At 36.7% G+C, this 27,187-nt stretch overlaps 1 long non-coding RNA gene across 3 annotated transcripts in view; it reads right to left on the minus strand.

Annotated features, from left to right (window-relative positions):
• The window catches only part of LOC109377427 (uncharacterized), a 58,879-nt gene that overhangs the window by 27,733 nt on the left and 3,959 nt on the right, over positions 1-27,187 (minus strand). The window contains exons 2-3 of one of the 3 annotated variants that reach the window (XR_002122865.1): positions 25,487-25,601; positions 11,809-11,901 (exon numbers count right to left, since the gene is read on the minus strand). This is a non-coding gene — a long non-coding RNA (uncharacterized LOC109377427). Of the gene's footprint in view, positions 1-11,808; positions 11,902-15,099; positions 15,118-25,486; positions 25,602-27,187 lie in introns of those variants that run through there. The other 2 variants (XR_002122867.1, XR_002122866.1) reach the window with 2 other exon arrangements.

Here is a 27,187-nt window from a genome sequence, read left to right on the forward strand (position 1 = left end):
ATAGCAAAACCTGTTCATTTTAAGATTATTTTTTAATTTAATCTGCACAAGCTCTTATTCTTTAGCCATTGTACTCATGAATATTGACTTCTAACATATTGTTTTGGATAAGACCTTTTACACAAAGGAAATAGGGAGCTCAATTTAGTTTCTAATTTTCAACTCTCTCTTCATTGTAATTTTAATTCAACCTTCTTTTTTACCTCTGAGGTTTCAACTAAAGGTGAAATTTGAACTAGAAAATACTCCTAGAAAGAATAAAACACCTTACACCAATAATTGAATAAGCAAAGTTTCACAAAGCACAAAGGAAGAGAGTGAAGTAATTAAGGAATAATAATAGTAATAAACAACAACAACAATAACACTTATTGACTTTACTGGGTTCCCAGGCACTTTTACATGAAATGACATTTAATTCACAAAACAAACTCATGAGGAAGACTACCAATACTATCTCCATTTAAAAGAATAGAGTAGTCCCCTCTTAACCACATGGGATATGTTACAAGACCCCAAGGAATGCCTGAAACGGCAGATAGCACCAAACCCTATATATACTGTTTTTTCCTATGCATACAAGGTACAATCAAACTATACAGTGAAAGTTTAATATTAAAAAATGTATTACAGTAAAAGACACATTGCCATTAATCTACCTCAAAATATTCCCCCTTGCTTCTAACACACTTATCATATCATTCTTGCCACTTTCTGAAGCAGTTCTGGAAGTCCTCTTTCGTGAGTGTCTTTGGTAGTGCTGTCATGGCTACCTTGATGTCCTGAATCCTTTTGACTTTGGGAAAGAGCCAGAAGTCACATGGTGCCAGATCTGGTGAATAGGTAGATGACAACACACCGTAATGTTTTTATTTGACAGAAATTGCCGTACCAGAAGTAATGTGTGACATGGAGCGTTGTCATGATAGAAGATGAAGTAAAGACACAAAAGAGGACCTCCAGGACTGCTTCAGAAAGTGGCAAGAATAATGATATAAGTGTGTTTGAAGTGAGGGGGACTATTTTGAGGGAGATTAATGGCAACATGTCTTTTACTGTAATAAATTTTTTATTTAAATATTCACCATATCTTTTGATCACACCTCATGCATACTTATGATAAAGATTAATTTATAAACTAGGCACAGTGATAAATTAACAATAACTAATAATAAAATAGAATAGTTATAACAATATATTGTAAAAAAGTAATGTGAATGTAGTCTCTCAGAATATCTTATTGTACTGTACACAACTTTTCACTTAAAGGAAGCACTTGACAGCTTCTCTTCAGCATATCCAAGTCACCAGTACCACTACTCTTGGCTTTGGGGACATTATTAAGTAAAATAAGTGCTATTCAACACAAGCACTGATACCAACGGTCAATCTGATAACGGAGATGGCTACTGAGTGATTGAGGGATAGGAGCGCACACAGCAGGGAGACTCTGGGCAAAGGGATGATTCACAGCCTGGGCAGCATGAATCTGGACAGCACTTGACTTCATCACTCTACCCAGAATGATGCACAATATAAAACTCATTGTTTATTTCTAGAATTTTCCATTAAACATTTTCAGGCTACAGTTGACTGAAGGTAACTGAAATCACAGAAAGTAAAAATGAGGATAAGGGGGGACTACTGCACATAAAGAATTTATAAAGTGAAAACCCTAAACAGAATTTGTTCATTTGTCAAACAACTGAGCACTGAAAATGTTCATATAGCATGACAGAGGACTGATAAGAAGAAAATAACCTTATCCTTGAGGATTCCTCAGTCAAAACAGTTATGGGAACCAGGAAAACAGAGCATTATTTTTGCTAACTCAGTGTGAAAATGTCCAAAAAGCCCTGTGGGGGAGGAAGAAGCTACCCTCAAGGTTCCCTCAGCTGGTCTAATAATTAAACCCAAAAGAGACAAATTGATAAAAGAAAATAACCAAATTTAATTACATAAATACACATGGGAATCCCCTTACATGAAAGAGTTAGAAACCCCATATACATGAGAGGTTCAAGACAGAATTTGAAAATGAGCTATATATATCATTTGGAACTAAGGACAAGGTAAGGCATCTTGGGGCTTCAGAGGATCATTGCAGAATGATAAGAAGAGCAGATGCCCAGTAATTAGTAGTTTGCCCTGCCATATATGAAGTTCAACAATTAAGTTCAAGAACTTGTTGCAACGATGTTGCTAAACTTTTTTGATATCAGAGGGATTATTCATTATGAATTTGTACCAACTGGACAAACAATTAACCAAGTCTACTATTTGGAAGTGCTGAAAAGGCTGCATGGAAAAGTTAGATGACCTGCACTTTTCACCAACAATTCATGGCTCTTGCATCACAACAATGCACCTCATGGCACTCACATGGCACTGTCTGTGAGGGAGTTTTTAGCCAGTAAACAAATAACTGTATTGGAACACCCTCCTTACTCACCTGATATGGCCCCCAATGACTTCATTCTTTACCCAAAGATAAAGGAAATATAGAAAGGAAGACATCTTGATGATATTCAGGACATCAAGGGTAATATGACAACAGCTCTGATGGCCATTCCAGAAAGAGTTCCAAAATTGCTTTGAAGGGTGGACTAGGTGCTGGCATTGGTGCATAGCTTCCCAAGGGGAGTACTTGGAAGGTGACCATAGTGATATTCAGCAGTGAGATATGTAGCACTTTTTCTAGGGTGAGTTCGCAAACTTAATTGTCCTACCTTGTAGATAGGTCAAGAAAGCTTATCTTTGACAATCTCTTATTATGGGCAAGGCATGTAATTCAAATTCTTCTAGGTAGTTTACAGGAGAGGGTAAACATTTCTCTTAAGCCCACAGGGTCTCAGTTAACTCTAGCTTAAAACAGTCTGCATACTACAGAGGCACGTCTTGGGGTGATTCATTCTGAACTCCTACAGCCTTCACAGAGTCAGCCACACTGCAAACAAGAATGTGACTTACCCAGTCAGAGGCTGGACTTAGCAAGCACAGAATAATCTAGTCAGAAGGAAATGCATGGAAGGACACGGCTTGTTCAGGGAATAACCAGAGTCTTGATTCATAGAGGCAGGAAATTGGCTGGCAAGACTATAATATGACTTAGCTACTAAGGTAAGAAATTTAGACTTTATGGGAAAACCAACTGGATGCATGGAAGCATGGAGGAGACATGCCCAATCTATTGTATTTTAGAAAACTCTGACATCAGTGTGTCTGATGGATTCAGGTGAGGGGAGAGCTGCGGCAGAGACCAGGAGGGAGGTAACGGCAGTTTAGCTGAGAAATGGAAAGGGTCTGAATCAGGGCAGTTAGGGGGTCTAGACAGATATAATGGCAAGATGACTTGCCATACCTTCTCCCTTCCTCTTACAACTCCCGCTGAATGTTGAAAAAGGAGAGGTTCTCACAGGCCACTGGATAATAGCCCAAATTCCCTTTAGAATAGTATGCCTTTGGAGTCATTTGAGGTTAGTTTATACTAAAAATTAGGATGAAATAGCCAAAAATCTACCAAGTACAAGTCTATAGCTTGTTTCACTAATGGGGAACAAATTAAGTAATAGCAACAGAAATTAGAAGTTGACCACATTCGATAGCGCGATAAAATCACTATTGAAAAATGGAGTAAACTATTTATGCTAACAATTGTATACGCATAAATATGCTTAGTGGCACAGGAAATATACATACTTACTTGATTTTAAATCTACACTGTATAAGTATTTAGCCACCTCTTCCTTGTTATATTATGTTCAGCATTCTTAAGTCTACGTTAAGAAACTTTTTATAACTGAGTAGTGGGAGTGCCTGCAATATGCAAGGACTCAAAGGCTTTTTATTTCATATAGTTTATAGTCTTTCTGGTTTAAAGTTAATTCTTCATTAAATTTTACAAATGTTACAAACCTTTACTATTCCAAGTAAAATTTTCAAAATACAGAATACCTTGATATTGTTTTTTTAGCACAGATTATCTTACCCAGAGATTTTTAAAAAATCATCTTACCCTAAGGTTTAAAAATTATGAAAATATTTCTTCAGTCAGAGCCAACATGATGCTTTAACCAATAAAACCTCATGGAATTCTATCTTGTAGTATCTGGCACTTTTCCCTGAATTACTTACAGCGCTACTTTCTTTTGCAAATGTTTGAACATTCCTAAGTTTCAGTCTTGCATTGAACATAGTTGTTTGAAAGACAACAAAATCTCAATATCCTACATAATGCTTAATGAAGTAAAATAACACTGTACATTTTAAATACTATTTATTCTATAATCTCATTATTTATTTAAAGTTTATAAACTATTATAAACTATTTTTAATAAAACCTGCTCTACAAATAGAAACATATTTAAACCTATCTTAATCAGCTGGATAAATGCATATACATTATTAATTCACTGATCTCTTAGTTCTACCCTTTTTTCATAATATTACTATTATAGAGATTGTAAAAACACATTTAATAGAGACATGAAATTGCACTGTTTTATAACATTTCTATTTAAGGAGGAAATCATCACCGTTTGTAAAGAGGAAGATGCCTTTGACTCTCCACAGCCTGTTCCATGGGGAAGAGCGAGGTCCTAAGTCTGGTTCAGGCCAGCAGCAATAAGACAGCCCATTGCGGGGCTTACAACCGTGTGACTCCCGCCTGTTCTCATCACCTCGTTCACTGTGCCATCTACCACACCCCTGTGCAGAGATCCCGCGTCACTAATTTGCCTTTGCTTCCCCTAGTTTTGCTGAATAACCCCATTCTCTGGTCTTTACAGGTCACCTCGTTTCTACCTTCTGAAAATAAATAAATAACCAACCCTTTGGGGAAAAACAATAAAGGAAATAGAACAGATAAATTTTACTTGGATAAGGACTGACCGAAGCACCTATATTCTAAACTTTGATTTAACAGAATTTCATAGCATCCCTCATTCAGGAATATTCAGTTATGGTGGGACCCAGAGAGGACACACAGGAATATGTGTGTACAGGGCTGTGAGTGAGTGCGTGTACATATATGTCCTTATCCCTTAAATGAGCATCTACATGTGTGAGAATCCACATATAGGTGGATTGTGTTGTGTTGTTCAAAATAATCAGTGTCGACTGGAATTAATACAATAATAAAAGAGTGCCTTTTTTCGATTTCTTTCTGTTCATATAGAAGTTCATGAGAAGCTCAGGTTCCTGCTAGCTTTCTTTATGAATTCCTCAACCTAACAGGATTTACAAGCTACCCACAAGCGAATCAAAAACAGGTGCCAGCAGCAGGTTTTCAAGATAAATTTCATGTTTGTCATTACTTTTTCCTTTCCGTTCTTCCACACCGGAGAGAAGCTCTGGTATAGACTAAGAAGAAGATACAGATAGCACTGCTAAGGAGTTGGCTTGCATTCCTATATGTTAAGTTGACATATTCATAATAATGGGTTAGTATTTTGAATTTATTGTCAAAATCTTTAATTAAAAATATGTTAAATATAATTGTTGGTGTTTCTTCTGGGTACCAATAGATCACGTGTAGAAACTGTATCTTAAGTATCTTTGCCTTAGAATTATAGCACATGTTTTAAACACCTGAGATAATTACTGATCTTTATGGGGAAGCTAGGGAGGGAGGTGTGAAGGCAGTAAGAACGACTATCTCTCTCCAGGCTGATATGAACCACCAGGAAAGTTCTCAAAATCAAACACATTCTATATAGTTTTTCTCAAGATGTTGCCAAAGCATAGGCCAGAAAAACAGCCTTTTCCAAAGGGGTAGAGAATTCCAAACAAGAGAAATAGCAGCCGAAGTCAGGCTTCTCTAAGCGGCACACAGGCAAGATGCAGAACGCAAGGCAGACGTGGTGATTTCCTTTGAATATGGGAATTTTCTAGAACATGATGTATAGCCATGTTCAAGTTTGAATATGATTAGAGACTTTTCTCTGCACCCTAATATCAGCCTGTAATCTCAAGAGTAGAGTCTCATCAGAAAAAACCCAGAGTGGGGAGACAAAGCTCACGTCTATTTATCACTCCCAGAAAAGGACACTAAGAGGCTTACCATGAGAGCACAGGTGTTCGTTTACTCACGTTCAGTCACTGAACTGAAAAGAAAAATGTTCTCAATTGCCCTCATTGCCTTGTTTTTCATTCAACAAAGAATAGGTGCTGAGAATTTCCTCAAGCAAACAGTCATTGAATTCTTTCAACAGAGGAAGGCTCAAGCACTTTTATTAAGAGCAACAAATCAATCATGAAGTGAACCTCATGAAATATGTTTTATAGCTAATGTGAGCAAATGTACAACATGACAAATGATTCAGAAAGTATAATGATCTGCAAGTCCTGCTTAAAGGAAAAACAAAATAACTGTACAATATTATTCTTTAACTGGTTTTGTTTATGATTTTGCTGAGTTTGGACCTAAAATTTACTTAATAATTAACCATATTTTCCTTTCATTAATCTTGTTTCCTCTTCCCTTTTCTTTTATTAAAGCCTAAATAGGACTTTAAAGTGACTAACTGATAACCTTACTTACGGCACATCTGGTTTTTTTTTTCTTCAAACAATATGCAAATATACTATGACTGTTTCAAAAAACACAAACTAGAGGTACAACAAAATTAAGGTATTAAAATGAAACTTTACATTTAAATGCATTTTACATTTAAATAAATTAAATAAAATCTTTATTTTAAATAAAACTTTGTATTAAATCCAACTTTATGTTTAAATGCATCATTTTATTAATCATTTTCCCTCATCGGGAAGTTTTTTTTTAATTATTCTAAGAAAAATGTCACAAGCTCATCAAACTCATGCTGTGAGTTTAAGATAGGAAAGGAAAAAAACTGTGGAACCAACGCATCTCTGAAATTTAGTTTAAAAAAAATGTATTCTTAGTAATTTTAACTCTCTGTAATGGAAAAAAGGGAAAAAATGCTACCCATCAAATTATGTAGAATTTTGGAAAACACATTAAGTTCACCTTTGTCTGAAGGTGCTCCATGTAATTTGACACAACATAGGACCAGTGTGGCATTTGTGACATTTTACCATGCCCTATCTTCTCAAAGATAAATAGGCCAGTTCTTCCTGTAATTTTCCACAAAGTATTTCAGAAGAGCTTCTTAATAATCTGGAGATTACAGCAGGGATAGTGGTCCGACTGACCTTCTAGACAAAAGCCTAGGGTCAAATTAAGCCTGATTTAAAGTCACAGGGAAAAGTAATTTTAGGGAAACTTCCCCAGGCAATCCTTGCCATCTGTCATTTTAGAGTAATAAATGAAAAGAGGTGAGCAAATGGAGTGAAATGTACCAAAAGATGATTGCCCATTTGTCCTGGGTGACAGCACTCCTTTTATGTCTGGTTAAAATTTGTAATGTATTTGTTCCCAAGGTTCTCAAAAGAGCAGTCGCAAATCAGTGTGATTCTGGCCATAGGTTTTGCATCCAAATTTATTGCTGCTGCCTGATGGATAATGGCAGTTAACTAATCACTGGATGGTCATAGAGATTTAAGAAAAGTAAAAAATTCTATAATTTATCATTAGGATTGTTTTATGATTATTTGGGGCCATACCTGAAAAAACAATGTTTCTTGAATTTATTCCTTTCATAAAGAACTCCTTTCTGTTCTACCACCACATCAAGTTGTTTCCATGACTTTTTTCCCACCTCAAGTCTGTCACCTAGAATTCTCCATCTCCTCCCTCCTCACCTTCCCAACCAATCTGCTCAAAGCATCGTCTACACTTGCTGTCTTCACGTCTTCATGCCCTGGTAAGTCCTCACCCTACTGAGTGAGCTCTGTATTCTCAGACAACAGCAAACCAGTTCTTGTTCATGGCAAATGTCACTCAACCTAATGGACAATTTTCAGTCCCAATCTTCCTTGGCCTCTAGGCAGCTGTCTTCCCAGAGTTTCTGTTCAGCACATCCCCATGGCTTTCAGAAAAGTGTAAAGTAACTCTGTAGCCAGAATACTTGGATTTAAGTCAGCTCTGCCATATACTGACTGTAGGATGAGGGTCTGTACGCCACTAACCCTCTCCAGGATTCACATATTTTTCATCTGTAAAATCAGGGGTAACAATAACACCAACCTCTTTTGAGAGGATTAAATTGATTTAATATATGTAAAAGCATAGAAAACAATGCTGGGCACACAGTATCATATACATTTTAGCTTTGATCATTTTTATTATTATTTTCCTCCTACTTCTCTGGCCTTGGGTGTTCATCAAGGTCTTTTCCTAGATTCTTTCTTCCCCCAAGCTAGTGTCCTTACTTGCTGATAAGGCCTAAGCATAATCTCCTCAATTTCTAAAACCTTAAACATATATATGCAGCTACCTCCTGGGTATCTCAAATTCCACATGTCCACAGTTGAATTCATCTTCCTGCCAAGACTGTGCCTCCTCCAGTGTTCCTTTTCTCTAAAATTGCAACCACCACCCACACAGTCGTCTAAACCAGAAGCTAGGAATCACGTCTGACTCTGCTGCTCTCCTCATCTTCCAAATGCAAACAAGACCTGCAGTGTCTACCTGCTTCCTACATATGCCTTGAATACATCTGCTTCTCTTCCAACTCGGCAGCAGCTAAGTCCAGGCCACCACTCTCTCTCCTGGAGCACTGCAACAGCCTCTTTGTTTTTTCACTGTTAGTCCCTTCTTTAAACATTTTCTAAACAGCAAAGAGAGCATTCTACTAACACTCAAATCTGATCATGTTTCCAACCCTTTGCTTAAAACTCTTCCGTATTATAATGAATATGGCATACAAAGCTCTTCATAATGTAACTGGCCCCTGCATACTTCTTCCATCTCATTCATTATCCTTCTTTCTCTCATGTAACTTGCAGCTCTTCAAATCTCTGTCACTACTGGGCCCTCATAGATGCTGTTTCCTCAGCCTGGAATGTTCTCCTACTCCACCAACCTTCCTCCTTCATCTGGCTAATTCCTACCCAGCCATCTTTATTCAAGGAGACGGTCTCTAACACATAAACTATGTTCAGTACCTTTGTCATATGCTCACAAAAAATACTGTAGCCCACCTGATGGTATTTCTCATATTTTATTACATATTTAAAGTTAGCATACAGATAAATTATATAATTACAAACTATGATATATGCTCTGAAGCAAAATGTCTGCTTTCCTCACTAGACTATAATCCCATGAGGACCTTTTCTGAACTCAATGCCTAGAATAATAGGCACTCTGAAAATATATATTTTATATTATATATTGTATGCACATAAATCTATAGAAAAAAGAAATATCATCAATGCTAACAGTAAGAAGTAAGAGAAAAGAGGAAGAGAAACACAACCTAATTTCTTACTTGCACTTAACTGTTAGATTCTCTGAGGGCCTTAACTGTCATCACCCATCTCCCATATATCAACTCTGCACTTCCAATGTCGTCTCCATAGCTTTGATGAAGTAAAAGGTAATTCATAAAATGCCTGGTATAACCCCTGATGCATCTTTCAATTTGTCCAATAGATATAAATAATTTGTTGTATATGTTACATTGTGCTAGACATTGAACTGTATTCAAATTAAAATACTATAAAGCTCTTAGAAGCTTAAAGGTAAAATAAATGCAATTTATATCAAACATGTACAAGACATTGGTATATAAACGCCATGTGAAAAATGATTTTTAAAATTTAAAATCTTTCCATAGTGATTCAGCCTTAGAGTGTAACGTAATAAATGACAACCAGATAATGTTGCTACAGACAGAAATGGTAGGCTAAAAGTAAGTTGGTTTTTTAATTATTTTTACTTTTTATCTTTTTGCTCTCCTTCTCACCCTGTCCTTCTTCTATTTATTACTTCCTCCCTCTCTCTCTCTCTCCCTCTCTCTCTCTCTCTCTCCTCCCCTCCTCTCCCCAATTGATAATACATTACATTACTCACGTAATGTCAACAATGTCACCCTAAATTAGAAAGTACTCAAAAGAAATCAAACTAGAATCAAGAGATTTCCTAACATTAAAAAAAGCTAATTTGTGTTGAAATCGGTTTAAGATCAAATAATAAATGAACAAATAAGGAAATGCCATATGACAACCTTTAGAAAACAACTAGAACATGAAATTACTTCTATAAATTAATGTCAGATAATTTCTAAGCAAGGGCAGAATCAATTTCATGGAAGACACAAATAATTTCTTTGAAGTTTTAAATTGTTTTCTTTAAAATTAGTGGTATATGTATTTTGGGAAACCTAAACCATTGTGACTAACTCTAGAAGTTTATCTTAGCTATTTAAAACCTGGTCTTCAATGTTTTAACTTAAGTTTGGCAAGCATACTCTCTCCTATACGTGATTCTTGAGACTTATTCGGAGGTTCTATAAGGAATTAGAGCTACCCACAGATCCTTGACCAGAAAATCTTATCCAGGAAGATACGACTTAGAGCACTTATCCAGGAAGTGCTTCTACTTTTATCAAGTACATGTATAGAGCTTCGGAAGGACCAAACATGAGTCATGATGAGAGGGGAACACATGTCTATGAGGACATATCAAATAAGGTCCTCAGCTCAATGACTCTTCAGGGAGGCCTTCCCTGGTCACCATACCTAAAATCGTAACCCTCCACTACACTCCCTAATCCATTTTCTTGATTTAATATTCTCCCTGACCATTAGCACCATCTACTATACAACATATTTTGTTTATTCATCTGGTTTATTGTTTGTCTCCTTAAAGTAGATCATAAGCTCATGAAGTCAGGGGTGGTTTTTTTTAATCTACTGTAACCCTACAGCTAGAACAGGACCTGGGAAATAGGAGTGTTCAATAAATATTTATTGAATAAATAAATGAAAGCAAGTCTATGGTTAGAATCAATATGGTAACTGATGATACAGCCAGATTACTTTAACTCCACATGGTAAGTTTGCTGTAGCGAAAAGTCTTGATTAAATTTAGAAACAGTTTTCTGCACTAGTGATAGAGGTTGGTAATCACTTCGATTACCCAAGAAAAGCAAATCATATCTGAGTCACCTCAGATGGATTCTTCAGAAACTGCTCAAGGTCTCTACCCACACTTACACGAGCGGATGTCCAAAAGATAGTGTGTAATAAGCCAGCTTTGTGCTTGAGAGTCATAAAGAAGAAGCTGCCTCACACCAGAGAGAGAATGGGAAAAATGGACAGTAGTGAGAATTCTGGATCCTTAAGATGGTGAATCTCTGTACCCAACATGATCGACTAATCCAGAGCAAGCTTGCAAACCATGACGAGGGACTACTGCCAACTAGTCATGTTATCAGTGCCTGATCGAGAGCTGGAGGATAGCACCCAATTAAGCTGCCGTGGCCATTCCTCGCATTAAATAAAAAATGCTCTTTAACTCTCTGCATCACCATGTGAGTCAGTATATGGGATCCAGGCACAGAGGCTGGGGATGAATATCATCTGGAATCTTCTACTGGCACTTGAGGCCCATTGATTTGTCCAAATGTTCCATTACTATTAAACTGGCCATTTTGTCCTCATCACATATGCTTCTTCAATATCTATTTGCCTTTTTCCAACAGTCCAATTGCTACAATTTCAACTTCCTCCAAACCAATCCATGCTTTTCTTAGCATACAATGCATGATTTCCTCTTCTCTTTTCCTTCCTTGACTAATTAATTCTGCACTTCTCTTCTTCTCAGAATGTCTATGGAAATTATTTTTTAAAAGGTTATATTGGCAGAGAAACTGAGAATCTGCAAAGCACATCCATATACATTATCTCATTTATAAAAATAAATAGCAGAGTACTATTTTATAAACTCACTTTTTCTTGCGCTCCCCAGCTATATTCTTTCCACAGCTTGCTCTTCCCAATCCTAGTAAGGGTCACCCAGCAATATACATGCTAATGAGGACAAAAATGAAATTAATTCATTTTATTTTATTGAAAATTACCCCAGGGCATTTACCATGATAACAACTAAATTTTTTTTGTTATTGTTATTTCAACAATGAAACCATTTGGTAATGATCCAAAACAAACCAATCTTTTTCAAAATTTGTAGTGTTAAAATAATAACAAATTTTAATTCTCTGCTCGAGCCAGACAGTGTATTAAAATGTTTTACACTCAATTCTCTCAAATACTATGGAGTACAAACTACATGCCCATTTTATAGATAAAGAAACTGTCTTAAAAGCATTAACTAATTGCCCAATGTCAGGTTGGAAATCGGGATCTGACCCTGTACGAGCCCCTGGGCACCACCCTCTGCAGTTAGGCATGATTCTGTGACACAGAGAGTATGTGACAGCAGGGCTGCAGCGCAGGACAAAGTCCTCTCAGCTATCACCAGGGACATAGAGTATATATAAAGCACAACAAAATAACAGTTTTGAATTAAACATAAATAAAAGCAAACGTGTGCAATTGCTTGGGGCCTCAGACAGAGTTGTGCAGTGAAAGGGGAGGAAAGTTGAAGATAAATATGAAAAGAAGTCCTCTGTAAGCCCTGTTCTCACCTCACCCCCCCAATCAGGGAGAGCTTATCTTAGGCAAGAAGGACTGAAGGCCTCACTTCCATACACAGCACAGAGACCTCAGCTCCCACACAGCACTGCCTCACCGTCTTTCTTCTCTAGTGCTGCTGACAAATCTTCATTTAACTGGGTTTTTCTGACCGCATGAATAGATTTAGGGTTTGAATGAGGGCAGGATGGAGCGAGAGCCTCCATTAGTAGCCTAACTGTCGAATTTCATTCTCTAGATATTACATTCAACATTTTTTCTTTATTTTCTTAAGTGAAGAGGCAGTAAAGTGTAATGCATGAGTGCACAGGTTCTGTTCTGCTACTCACTAACTATGAGACTTCAAACAGGGTACTTAACCTCTCAGTGCTCAATTTGCTCATCGGTAAAATGGGTATAATAATAAGACCTACATCATTGTGAGGTATTGCAAAGAAGAAATGAGATAATATGTGTAACATACTTGGTGACGTTATCTAGCTCAGAATAAGTTCTCTATAAGCATTTACTATTATAATTACTATATAATGCATACGTCATAAGGATTACAAAAATAATAGCTAATATTCAATGAAAATTATGCTGTGATTTCCATTTAATCCTCACATAAACCCTGTGGATACTATCACTGTCCCAATTAAAAATGAAGCAGATATTCAGAGAGGTTATGGAAGAGTCCAAAATTACCCAAGCAGCTGGGTGAAAAAGATGAGGTATTAAGAAGTAAAAATTGGTAAGTACAAAAGAGTCACAGGGACGTACATATAGTATAGAGAATATAGTCAATATTAATAACTATAGAGAATATAGTGAATATTAATAACTATGTATAGTAATAACTATGTATAGTGCCAGATGGGTACTAGACTAATTAGGGGGATCACTTCATAAATTATATAAATGTCTAATCACTATGCTATACACCTGAAACTAACAGAAAATAATATTGAATATCAACTATAACTGAAAAAAAATATTAACAAAAATAAATGTTAAAAATATACCCAAGCAGTAAGTAAGTTAGGACTCAAACCCAGCAGTTTGATTCCAGGGTCAACTCTTAACCACCATGCTATTTCAGCTGAGTAATAATACTTGCTGATAGGTATTGCAATTTTGTTCTATGCCAGGAATTGTTCTAATAACTTTACATAGCTGATATCTTCTATCTCATGAAAATTAATTTAAATTCTCACAACTACCTGATGAGACTGATGCTTTTATTGTTCCCATTTTACAAATGAGAAAACCAAGAGACCAAGCAATTAATAACATGGCCAAGATCACACAACTAGCAGATGGGTAAAGTAAGTGTACCCCGCACTGAAAAGTAGGTAAAACTGAGATGCTAAATTTAAATCTCAGTGACCTTATCTCAGATTGAGTATCACAATTTTCAGAAATGAAACTTCCTCCTGCTATAGTCATCTAAACAGTTTCTAAGCCAGAATGATTAAGACAGATACTCAACACTGGAATCTTAAAAGAAGAAACTGATTAAATGCTAATATATTCTGATTTGCCTTACTATTCAATCATTTTCCCACCTCTAATAGCAGCTATTTTCATAGTCATTTTCATTCTGTCCTCTACAATTTGAATAGATTGATTCACTATTCACGAATAGGGATTAATTTTTCTTAGGAAGCAAGACAATCACCTTCATTTGGTTCCTGTCCCATAAAAGTTAGAGACGATGTAGTGAGAGATGGTGAGTGAATTGTTCAGCCCATTCAACTATGACAAGAGGAGAATCTGTCAATGAAATATCTGGTCAAAACTCACAGGCACTTATAAGCATCACTATCAATAGTAATAGATAATAACTGATTGGGTGCTGAGCAGGACCACAGTAATCCAGTAACTCTTGAAATATTGATGCAAAATAGAAAAATAAGCCTTGGTTTGGTGAGCACAGCACAGGTTTGGTTGTAGCCCCAACCACCCGCAGAACTTCAACCCTATATACCAAAGGCTTGGTGTACGTTTCAAACAGATCTCAGTGAATCTGAGCTACTATGGGAAGATGCCTTTGAAGTCCAGAGGCACATGGCCAACGAATGGTTAAAGGGACAAGGACAGAAACCTATGGTTACAGATCTGAAGAATAGATTAAGTGAAATACAAGTGTCAGAAGAAAGATGGCAAGCAAAATTTCTTTATAGGAAGATTGTGTGGGAGGACAGAAATATGCCATGGAAAATACCAGTCAGGTGGTCAGAACGAGTTATTGGATCCCTTACATTTACAGCAGAATTAAATACTTGATTTGCTAGGCAAAAGAAAGCCAATGGAAATATACATAAAGGGACGATGAATAAAATTTAAGATTTAGGGAATTCTTCAGAATTTTATTCTAGGTCAGAGATCGGCAAACTTTTGAGACAGAAGAGCCAATCCTGTCCCTCACAACAATTTAAAAACTATTCGAGAGCCATAAAACAAATGAAACAACCATTATGTGAATAAAATCCTTTAAAAATTTTATAAATGAAACTATAATAGTTTTATTTTCATTTTTAATTTTACTTCAGAGCCACATGTACGTACCCAAAGAGCTGCATGTGGCTCACGAGCCACAGTTTGCCTGTTCTAGGTAAAGAAAGAAAGGTTGATGATCAATTATGTGGTCCAAATTAACTATTGGAAGACAAATAATGAAACAACAGGATCCTGATTAGGAAAGAAGACATGCTGATGATAATGGTAATAAATTGGAGCAAAACAAAAACAAATCCTGGCGGTTACTGAGCATTGAATGCATGTGTATTACAGTCATACCCTCACAATAGTCTTATGAGGCTAGCACCATTAGTAACACCATTTTACAGATGAGGAAACGGAAGCTTAAGAGATTATATGACTTAACCAGGACCTCGTATGAAGTAACAGAATTTGAGTTTAAACACAGGCGGTCTAATACTATACAGCTATGTGTTAAATTAGTGGAAGTTGCCATAATTGACAAGAACACAGATGCAAATACTAGATACATCAAATGTGATCCCACCTCTATTTGCATAAAGAAGAGTTTGGATAATGAGGTCCCTGATAGTGATGGAAAACCTTAACAGAATAGAGCAATGGAAATAATGTGATACAATGAAATTAAAGTGCTCTTAAAATGACTTCTCTGGTAACCAGGAAAAGAGTTTACAATAAACAAGATTCATACTGAACAAAATGGAATGGACTTCCATGCCTGGCTCCATCGTCCCACGCTGGAACTGACAGAGAACAAGTTTGCTGCGTAGGTATTTTGTGATAATGGCTTTAATACTATTAACAGTGACAATAGTTTCAGGCAGCATTTCATATTTCCGTAGCAGCCTTCAACAAAGGAGCAAAAGCACCTGGCAAACATACTCATTTGTATTATTGATGGCTTAGATTAATAGAGTGCCTTTCTGTCAAAGAGCTCATTAATCCTTATACAGACTCTTGTGACACAAATAGGCAAGCAATCCATTTTTCTATTTTACATATGAAAAAAAAACAAAAAAACAAAATCCGAGGACCTGTGTATAACTGCTTGGTAAATACCACGGTTGTACCTACCATTTTAATAAAATCATAAAGAACCCAGTACTTCCCTTCCTTACTGACTCAAGCCCTATCTCTTTTACAACTTCTTATTCCCAGTTACCTGAAAACTGGAGGACTTCTGTATCTACTGGATCCTTCTCCGCTGATTCTCACTGCCTCTTCTTCAGGCTGGATTCTCATCTCCTCACTCCCTCTAACTGCTCACCTTGTCTCCATTCTCTCTCCTTTCCAAACCACTCTCAACATTGCTGCCAGAATCATTTTCTTAAACCTGCTCAGAAAACCAGCAGTAGCTCTTTATTGTCTTTAGAAACAGACCCAAATTCCTTCACAGATCATTCACGACCTCCCTCAGTCTGGCTCCAATCTGTGTTCCTAGCCGTATCTCTGACTGCCATCTCCTTTATGCCTCAGTCATACAAACCTAAAGTTCTGAACCCCAAACCCACTCTGTTCCTTGCTCATTCTATTCCCTTTTCTAGAATTAATCTTTCCAACTCCAACACTGACAATCAAAATTATCTTCACAATTCCACTCCAAAGCTATCTCCTCCATGAATCCCTTCTAATACTTCAGCTGAAAATGGCTGCACCCTCCAACTCTACAACACACATGTAACCTTTATTTGTAGGACTCATCATAGTCTACCTAAGTGACTTGCGGAAGTACATCTGTCTTCTTAGAATGTTTTATCATTGAGACTCACAGAGAGTCAACTATGTGTCAGGCCTTGGGGCACCTAATGGATAAAAAAATGAAATAGATGTCTGCACTCATGGAGGTTACCATCTTACAATCTTTCTCATCTAGTATTCCTCCTCTAAATGACCAAACACACTATTTTCCCAGTTTTTCCAAGGGTGGTATATAATCGGTACCATTCTAGATTCATAAAAGATATGCTAATTTATTATATACAACAGCTGCTTTTTAGAAGTCGTTCTCAAAGTATAGTATACAGATGCCCTGAGGGCAAGCAGGACCCTTTCAGGGGTGTTGCTGATGTCAAAACTAATTCCAAATAATATTAATTCACGGATTGCTGGTTTTATTCCCATTTTCTCTCAAATGTACACAGTGTCTTCCAGAGGCTGCAAAATGTGTGATATAATAACAGATTGAAGGCATAAGTAGATAAGAGAATTCAGCTGTTTTCTATTAAACCAGTCATTAAACAGATTTGCAAAAATGAAAAACAGTGCCACTTTGTCACTAAATTATTCTGTTAAAAGTAATTTTCTTTAAAATATACATTATTTTATGTTAACATGTAATTGTTTTTCTGTTGTTAAGTCTTAAACGAATTACATAAATATTTTAAATTTATATCTTAATATCTAATATGGTAAATACCAATGGATAGAACCCACATAAACAGAAGCTCTTTGGGTTTCTCAATAATTTTCAAGGGTGTGAAGGGATCATAGACCACAAAGTCTGAGACTTGCTGCTTAGAGCACTGGGACTCATGTCTTTCTGTGGAACCTCAACTGAGAATGCCTAGGTGGTAGTTGAGTCATTTGTAATTGCCATGTTCCCTGAACTCAACCTCTATTCACTTTTCTGCAAGTATCTTCCCTTTCCTTCCCACCCAAAGGCCCTGGGTTTGAAGTGAGCTGCTTAAGAGCAGAGAGTAAATAAAATTTATCTTTGTTGCTGCGGCACCTAGCACAGAGGGGGCAGCCAGTAAATATTACAGGGAGGGAGGGAGGGAAGGAAGGAAAAAAGGAGGAATTGTGTCTTATTCATTCTTCAAAGTTTCTATCACAATAATCTGCCTTGAAAATATCTGTAAATGTGTTGAATTGACATGATATCTAAAGTAATCAAGATGCCAATAGTGTCAACCTGTATGTTGGTAAGCCGCAGTGCCACTTAGAAGCCATGATTTTTAAAGGCTGATTTAAAAGATTCCTCTCATAAGTGAATTGATGAACAAACATTTGTGCACAATAGTCCTTCAATAGCAGAGGATAATTTTTAGATAAAGAAAGATATAAATTTTGAAAACATATGCAGTCAATTTGGTTGCCTATGCATAACCTATCTTCCTTATGGATAATAAAGTCTCATTAATTAAAAGTGACTTTCTACAAGTAAAATATCTTGATTTAGAATGAGACGGGTAGAATTAGGCTAAAGATAAAATCTGTCTTCATGACCCTTCTAAGCCTCCTTTTGGCCTATTCCTCCCTTTCAGCCATCACAAAGCTGCTTTTCATCCTCAAAAGTCCCTTCACTGGCCAAGGTTACTACCCTTACCAAGTTACTCTACTTGGGCCTGGTCTTTTGGCTATCATCCCATGCTTTCATTCAATCTGTATAATGTATTCCACATAATTTTCACAGTTAGAAAGAAACTTAAGCATCATCTATTATTACAACTCGTTTTCACACAACTGAAGCTCAGCTAGGGTAAGACCTGCCCAACGGAATATTAATTCATGATAGAGCTGGGATGAGAATCTAACATCAACGTTTCTTCCTTTTCCAGAGACTATACAATGAAAACTTTAAGATAATCTGATATACCCCTAACAAAGCACTCTCCTCCCAGACCTATCTTTAATCCCTTACCATATAAAAAGATTTCCTATGTATTCCATTCTTTTCACCTCCTATGTTAATGCATTAAGACATTTATCCAAGTGTGGATATTATCTATGATTCAAAATCCATTATCACTAATTTACCCCTTAACTCAAGTTAGTTTATCAGGTTAACTAGCCAACCAATTTATCTCATAACATTCCTGTTTTAACAGGAATAGTCTTCAACCAAATGAGTAAGTGGGAACTTCACACATTATATTAAGTTGAGAATGGGAGGGTATTTTGACTCCTTATATTATAACACAGAGGCAGGCATCTATACTCAGAACCAAAACTAGAAAAGATGTTCAACATATGAGATCTGATTGCCTGTGGCATTCCACATTGCTGATCTGAACCCTGCTTGGCAAGAGGCAGTCAATAGACTCATGACATAATATATTTGGATGATACTCATAAATGATAAAAAAATAGCTTAAATTAATATAATACTTTCCTGTCCACTATTTCATATAGTTTTTACCTTATTTTATTCAATCTTGTTTATGACGGGGGTAAAATATCTTTAATTATTAATAAACAAAATTCCAAAGCAGAATTATGTTGATTCTTAAGATTTATAAATGATTTTCTAAAGACAGTGCTGTCAAGGTTATCCACTCTCAAAACTCAAAGGAGCTTGAAAGTACCAACAAACCACCTAGGCTGTCCAAAAGTTCAACTAGAAAGAAAACTTCAAAACAGTGGCATATATAATTTCTGGTATCTACACTATAAATAATAGATTACCACATGTAATGGATGCTGCTAAATTGTACACTAAATTTCCCAGTAAAGACTAATCTGAAAAGTTTCTAACATTAACCAAATTGTCATTAAGATCTCATACTTTTATTTCAATATTGTTCCTCTGATGCTGGTTATTGGAATACAGAATTCTTTATGAAGAATCTGAGGTATGTTAAAATATATGCTGACTCACTCTTTAAGCTCCAGGAAAATGTCAACTTCTAAAGGAAAACATTATTATCCTCCTGATCTGACATCAAATTATTTGGAATCTCTCAAACAGTGACAGTCTCAAATTCATCTTCCTAGGAGATATAGCGTGAAGTTCCACCAATCAGTGAAAGCCTTTAAAATTTCATGCAATACAAGGGCTATTTATGTTAGTTTTTCTAGGGTTAAATAGTCCTAAGAATTTAGTTTCCCATCTTGGTAACTTGGAGCCACTGAGAAGCAAGACAGAGCAGCCCCAGAGTGACAAGTTTCTGAATATTCTTATTCATCTCATTTGTAAAGTATTTGGCTCTACCTGTTATGTTCATTTCTGTCTCTTTTTACATTGATTATGCTGTTATTATTTCTTGGAATCCTTATTCTTACTTTTACCATATCAAACCATATCAATGTTTGAAGGCTCCATTCAGGTCCAACTTTCACCTTTAATAGTGAAAAGGACAAAACCTATTGATAAAAAAGGAAGTGCTCCTGACCTGGGCTCCATGGGGTCTAACACTGCTAGTTGCATGACCTGGGGCAGGTTACTAAACACCCTAGGCTTCAGTTTTACCATGTGTAAAACAGAAATACTCAGTAGGAATTCTGTGAAGGTTAAATGAATTAGTGCACACAAAGTGCTTTGAACAGTGCACGGCACGAAGTAATCACTCAATAAATGTTATCCACTATTATAATCTTTATGATGATCTTCATTCTTCCTGAACTTCTCTAAACCACGGTAGACTCATAATTCATAGGGACCTTAGACCTTAGAGGTCATTTAGTTCAGTCTCCCACATAAAGTAGTATCATCTCTAAAAGTTCTTAATATTTGGTTAACCATGAGGATGGTTAAATACTTGCACTGTTGGAAAGTTTACTACTTTTCAAAAAGCACAGACTTGGATACTGTTCGAATCATCAGAGAGTTATTTTATGTAGGGTAGTGACTCTCTATGCACCAGTCTCTTTTCTGGCTCCTCTACAACTTCAAAACAAAACTGCATCCTCTATCCTTTCACACAATATTCCAAACAGTCTCTGACTAGTTAAAAGGACAGTGGGACACACTGTTTAGGAACATAAAACAAATTTTGGCAAAATTTACTCAGCAACAACAACAACAAAAAACCCTAAACTGTTATATGAGAAATTAGGGTAATCTTTGGATTCTGAGGGATTTGGCAAACAATATTCACATTTATCACCCAATCTATTTCAATAAGGTTGTAGACCTCTGTCAGGCTGCTTTCCAAATTGTATCAGAAGTAAAATTTTTGGCACCTTCTTTATAGTCTAGTTATTTCTCTTTGAACTCCCTTTGGCTATGTTTTATTCTCCTGATGATTTTCTTTTCCTACCTCTGCTTCTATCTTTCTATATCTCTTGTTCTCTCTTCTTTTTTCATCAAGCAATTATTCAACAAACGTTTGTGCAGTACTACCAAGTATCAGGCACTGTGCTAGGCATGAAAAAATCAAAGATAATTAGATCTGGCTCAAATACCGGCTAAGGTGGAGAGACAGACACAAAAACAGTTAGTGTAACATTGTGGTGATGCAGTGAGATAGATATGCATAGGCTTCTGGGAGAACACCAGGAAGGAAGGAAGGAAGGAAGGAAGGAAGGAAGGAAGGAAGGAAGGAAGGAAGGAAGGAAGGAGGAAGGGAGGGAGGGAGGGAGAGAGGGATGGAGGGTGGGAGGAAGGAAGGAAGATAACTCCTCATGAAATCTAAAGTGAGTCTAAGCAGTATCTCTCAAACTGTAAATCACTTAAGGATCTTGTTTGAAAACGTTTGTGTCAGTAGATCTGATTGGGACTTGAGATGCTGCTTTTCTGGCAAGCTCCCAAATGAGGCCCGTGTTGTTGGTCCCCAAACCATTCCCTGAATTGCAAAGGTCTTAAAAGACGACAGATGGCTGTTAGTATAGGACGGGTGGAGTGAGTACAGGCAGAATGGACAGTGTGCAGTGAATCACAAAGAAACACTGAGTGTGCGTGAGGAGACTGAAGCACATCGATGTCCCAGGCAATTTGAGCGCTCGTCAGTTCCTAAAATGGGGGTGGATGGGAGTATGGCATATTTTAAGGAGTAGGGCATTTATTTACATAGGCAACGGAGCATATCAAAGTAAGCAGGACAGTTACATGGTAGAAACTGCAAATCAGATCTGGTGGCCTCATTAGTAGAATCATGGGCAAGAAGATAACAAGCTAGGCTACTTTAAATAAATCTGCTAATGACGATGCGGGCCTAACTTATGGCAGGAACAATAGATTTATTTCAAAGGGAACTGACTTGAAAAACATTTAGGAGATAAAGTAGGTTGATTGTATTTTCACCGACAGATTTACAAGTTAGACAAATTGTGATTTCTTCGCATTCATTGCAGGCCTAGTGTCTGTTCTTAATCTGACACTCAGTAACATGTGATCTTTTTTTTTTTTTATTTGGGTGGTGGCGGCTGTGGTGGTGGTGGTGGTGGTGGTGGTGAGTAACATGCGATCTTGAACAAGACACTGATCCTCTTTTTGCACCAGTTTCCACATTTTAAAACAGTGAAGAGTTGATCCAAATAAACACTGTGGTCTCTTTAAATCCTCAACTTTGTGATCCTATGAATTAAATTCAACTAAATCATGAAAGCATAAAATGTATTCTTAAAACTTACCACAATGCCTGAAATATAAATATACAATGAATGGCTAATATTAAATCTACCTAACCAACAGGTAGTAAAACTTGAGACTTTTAAAATCCGCCCTCTTCTTCACCCACAACCTTCATTACTGAGTCCAGCTGCTCTCTACTTATGTCCTACTGGTGATCCTTTGGTTTATGCCCTTAATCTTTTTTAACTGGATTCCTGCGCCAGCACCTTAAGTATTCTCTCTGGCTCCAAACACTATCTGAGAAACAAAAGCACTCTGGAGTCAGAAAGCCCTGGGCTTCTGTGCTAAGCCCCACTGTTCCTTAGCTGTGTGACTGCCAGCAAGTTATTTAACTTCTCCAAAGCTAGGTTTCCTTATCTGTAAATCACAAAGATGACATGAAGATTAAATGTTTGTAAAGTGCTTAGCAAAGGGCCTCCTGCACAGTAAGAACTCAATAAATGCCAGTGATTACTCTGAAAGACAAATCCCACAAAGACTAGCAGACACTTCACACAAAAAAAGGAAAATCAAATGGCCCATAAAAAACGAAAAGCTGTTCTTCATTAGTAATCAGCGAAATTCAAATTAATACTTCCATGAGTACAATTATGTACCCACCTGATAGCAAAACGTAAGAACTTATAAAATTAATGTTGATGAGCATGTAGAGCTTCTCATGCATTGCTGATGTAACCAACTGGGGAAAATATTTAGAAAAACTGAACACGCACATACTCAAAATTCAGTAGTTCATTGCCTTGATATTTATCCTAGATACGCTCATACACATGTATACTAGAATCTGTGAGCAATTATATGCATATATATATGCATAAAGAGTATTACATATACTTAATAACTTTATTTATTATAGTTATTTATTAAATAAATATATATATATATATATAACTCAGGTTTTATCTAGGTATGCAGAAATTTATATTAAAGTTGTTTGGATGCATCCAAGAAGATTTCTTCCCACTGTTTAACACTCAGTTGCGTGGTCCATCTAGTTCGTGTTATATATTAGTATAAGTAATATTGAAACAATCCAACTGTCCATCAATAGTAGGATGAATAAGTAAATCGGTATATTCATGGAATAGAATGCTATACAACAATTTGCATGAATAAACTAAATGAAATCAACCTGGAAGAATCATACAATGTTTAGCAAAATCAGGTGATCTAGAATAGGTGTGCTATGTTACAAGATGGAAAACCTACAAAGAAAAGTAAGGGGACAAGTGTGACAACAGGCTGGGTGGTGGTTAGTGGTTACCTCTAGCGGGGAAGGAAAAGCATGTGATCTTAAAGGAACACACAGGGACTTACTGGGAATCTATTTCTTAATATAAATGGTAGGTATATGAGATTTGCTTTATAATTATTCCTCAAACTGCATTTTTATACTCTCTTCTATGTGTATATTTTCACAATTAAAACATAAACGTGATCATGTCAATCTCCTAGTTAAAATCTTTCAGAAGTTCTTCATTTTTGAATAAAATCCACATTCCTTAGGTTTTTCTAAGAGTGCCTTTTTTATGCATCTCCTGTACCCTCTTCAACTTCATCTCTACCACCCTCATTTATGCCCCAGCATGATAAATGGCACATAGTGCCCCCAAATAATCATGCTATCTCAAGTCTGTAGGCCTTTGAAAAATGTTCCCCCCACTCCCCTTCCTCTGGCTAACCTCTAATTGTCCTTAATATTCAGATAAAAAGTCAGTCCCTGGGGTAAGCCTTCCTTGACAAGTCCCCACCCCACCTATATTATTAGACTGCTGCACTTCCTGTAGCAAGCACCCTGTGTCTACCCATTTAAGAGCACCGTGTAAGTACCACACTTCAGAATATATCTGTCCCTTTTAATGGCATATTTCTCCTTCATCTACACCAAGAGCTAAGGATGATATCTGTACCAGGGATCCTCAATAAATGTGTGCTTCATGAATAAATGTGTAAGATGTTTTCTACATCACTGGAAGTGATACATAACTCAAACTATTAAATTCAGCCATATAAACTTGCCCTTATTTTAGATTGAAAACCGTTGACTTTTGGCGATTACATGATTCCCTTGTAACAAACACTCGTTTAATACATGTTGATTAAGGATAGAATAGTGATGCCTATTATATCGGCTTTCTCAATATCTGTAAGCAGCCTGTAATGAAAATCATGATGTGAAATAAGTATAGGGTTAATTTCACCAGTCTTTTCGCAGTGATAGGTTACACATTAGTTTACAGGGCAGCCCACCTACCCAGCATTATAGAAGCCACTAAGCAAATGAAAGAGAACTATTGATCACTAGCTCAAAACAGCTTCTTTTGAAGTCTTACAAGCACAACTGTCACACTCTATTTCTCAGAGATGTTATTTGACAGATAACTGGTTCATCTCCGTGGGAGACTATTGATTATTGACTTTGGTGACTGTGAAGCATCAACCTTTTGATTAAAAAAGATATTTTGCCTGTGTGTGCTGATATTCTTATAAGATAATTTTTTTAATTATTCTAACTTGCAGAGCAACTGGATCCATTTTTAATATTGTTTTTATCAAGCAAAAGGATTTCTAGACTAACATATCCATAGAGTTTTATCAAATTGTGATGTGCTTTCTCTCCCTTTATATTTAAAGATCTAAATGTATTTTATATATATATATATATATATATATATATATTCCTATATAGTTCTACATATTTATATAGGAATGTACATGTGTATGTGTAGGGAAATATATATATATATATTTATACACGCACACACATATATATGGAATTGAGCATTATAATTTAGCTCAGACCAATTCTACTAGAGGGGATGAATTCGTAAATATAGAATGATGTTCCAAAAAATAAAACCACTGGGAAATACTGTTCCCAACTGTCACTCAGCCACAATAATTGTTCATTGCAGCCATCTTACATAAGCTGGTATCATCCAGGGTGTTAGCATCACGGTTCTATACGAAGTACCCATGCATCTCAAGACCTCATGCTACTATATGTGGTATTAATAGTATGACACCATCAGTTAAGTATTCTGTCCTACTGATTTTCATTCCTTAGTTGTCATTATTTGGAGCAGTATTTCTTCAGATCCATACCCTAAATCATATGCACTATTTAAATTTGTTATACAAATCACATATTTCCTGCTAAGGAACATTTTCAAATTTGCAACTCACCACTGCTTGTATGGTATCTCATCTATAGGAAATGGGTCTAATTCAACAGCCTCTTGCATGAGTTGCTATAACGAAGATCTGAGATGATCCTGCCATTGGGGTTTCTCACGCTAGCCTAAAATCAAAGCAAAAACACAGACAAGTTTGATTTTAACATTTAAAGGGAATTTCACCTGCATGGAGAAAACCAAAAGACTGACAAAGATCACTGGTGATGGGTAAGTCTGGGGGAAAGAATATAACATGCCAAGGTAGTTCATTCTGTAAAGTTATCACAAGCACAAGAGCTTTGGTTTTACCAACACTAGCATAGGTGGATATTTTAAAATCTACACATGAGCCCCATTAGTAATTGTTGCATTGGGTGATATGGATTTGGTTGTATGATACAAGGCACTTTACTAAGATTCAACTCGGACAGCTCCACTGTTATATGTTTGCATATTCTGCTTCTCATGTAAGATTTCATTGGAACAGTGGATTACATAGTTACAGATAACAGGAGGAAAATTTGAAAACCACTTAAGTATATGAAATAAAATAAAACTAAACTAAAGTTGGTCTGAAGCAAGAAAGAGACCTGAATTTAAGTTTTTCCATAATCTGGTCTAGTTATTGAAGGAGGTTTGTAATGTCCATCTGCTACTGTTACTTTTCAACATTATATTGAACCAGATTCTCCGGGACTGTGCCAGTTTCCAGGGTTCTGCCCATTATCAAACCATGAGTTTTGATCTCTAGTTTGGAAAGTATGGTCACCATACCTAAAGCAGACCTCCTCTCTGCCCCAATACGAGTCCCTTTCTGGGCCAGGGGCTTACAACTGCTGCTAGGAATCTCTCCCCTGCCACACCCTTCTGCCCCAGTGCCATCACTATGTGGCCCCAGTGTCACCCACCACCATTTTAGAGGAGACGAATTTCTTTTGCCTCTGAATTCCTATTACATTTATTGTAAAATCATTCATATGTGCCTTTGATCATATATACCATCTTTGTTATTTAACCTCATCTCCGTAAATGACTATAAGCTTCCAGGTGACAGAAACTTTGCGCTACAGCTTCCCAAACTCTGCCAACCATAGCACTAAGCAGAGAACTCTGTACATGGGAGACATTCATTCGAGGAATATTTATTGTGTACCTACTATGTGCCAAACAGACCCTAACTGTTCCTGACAGAGATTATAATTTAGTGAAGAATACGGGAAACACAGGAGTAAGCAATCACCATGTTGTGTGGTCAGTGCTGTGACGGAGGAAGTACAGACACTGAATAAACAGTGCCAAATTAAATGGACTCAAGAGCTTTCCTTCACTATTATTGTTTTCAGATCCTGTTTCCAGCATTTGAGAAAGGGACAATTACTTGAAGAAACTCATTTTCGGGAAGCACATGGAGCATCTGGGAAGGTTGGCATCCAAAAACCAGGAGACAGTTTTAATTCCATGAAGACAAGTCGCTAAGATGAATTTCTAATACTTTTAAGTCACTGCTGGTTTGTGTTTTTGTTTTGTTTTGTTCCTGCTTCCTAATACACACACACACACACACGCACACACGCACACACATGTGGCACATATGTACGAGGTATATAAATGTTCGAGGTATATATGGATATGTATACATACATATGAGTGCACGCACGCGCGCGCACACACACACACACACACACACACACACACGCACGCACAGTAGCAA

Source organism: Hipposideros armiger, unplaced genomic scaffold, assembly GCF_001890085.2.
Source record: "Hipposideros armiger isolate ML-2016 unplaced genomic scaffold, ASM189008v1 scaffold_1397, whole genome shotgun sequence".
In the NCBI taxonomy this organism is placed as follows: Eukaryota; Metazoa; Chordata; class Mammalia; order Chiroptera; family Hipposideridae; genus Hipposideros; species Hipposideros armiger.